A 639-nucleotide genomic window follows, 5' to 3' on the forward strand; every position below is an offset into this window, starting at 1 on the left:
TGGCTGAATGGTGGACTTGGACATAATTAATAGGCATATTGGCTCGAAGAAAATGAGCCCTAAATAGCAAAACCCATTGTTGATGCGAAGAAAACATGTCCCAAGACGGCTTAAGCAAAGCAACCATATTAATAGTGCGCAAGGATTGAAGTCCAATGCCCTTTTTTTCAAAAGAGTGCGTTTAACTTTTTCCAAGTCACTGTAACAATTTTCCTACTATAAATATCTCATGACCAAATTAAATTTCTCAACCAATAATCTAAATGTTTTATAAGAGTAGTCAGCCAAGCCTAAACATGAAAGTTGTAAACCAACATACTCTGAATAATATATTTAACCAATTGAATATGTCCTATAACTGATAATGTAGAACCCTTTCAAGCAAAGAGTTTGCTTTTAATACAACCAACTATAGACTGCAAATAAATTGTCTTAGGTTTTTCCATGGAATAAAGGTACACCCAGGTAAGTAAACAATAGAGATATGACGTAGAAGCCTAGATAATTACTAATATCTTGAACACGTCTAATAGACATTGAACTAACAAATAATTTACACTTGTTCAAACTCAGATGTTGACTAAAAGCAGAGCCATACTCACGAAGCAATTGCATAAGAACTTTAAATTATTTGTGGTT

This window comes from Cicer arietinum, chromosome 7 (genome assembly GCF_000331145.2).
Source record: "Cicer arietinum cultivar CDC Frontier isolate Library 1 chromosome 7, Cicar.CDCFrontier_v2.0, whole genome shotgun sequence".
Taxonomy (NCBI): domain Eukaryota; kingdom Viridiplantae; phylum Streptophyta; class Magnoliopsida; order Fabales; family Fabaceae; genus Cicer; species Cicer arietinum.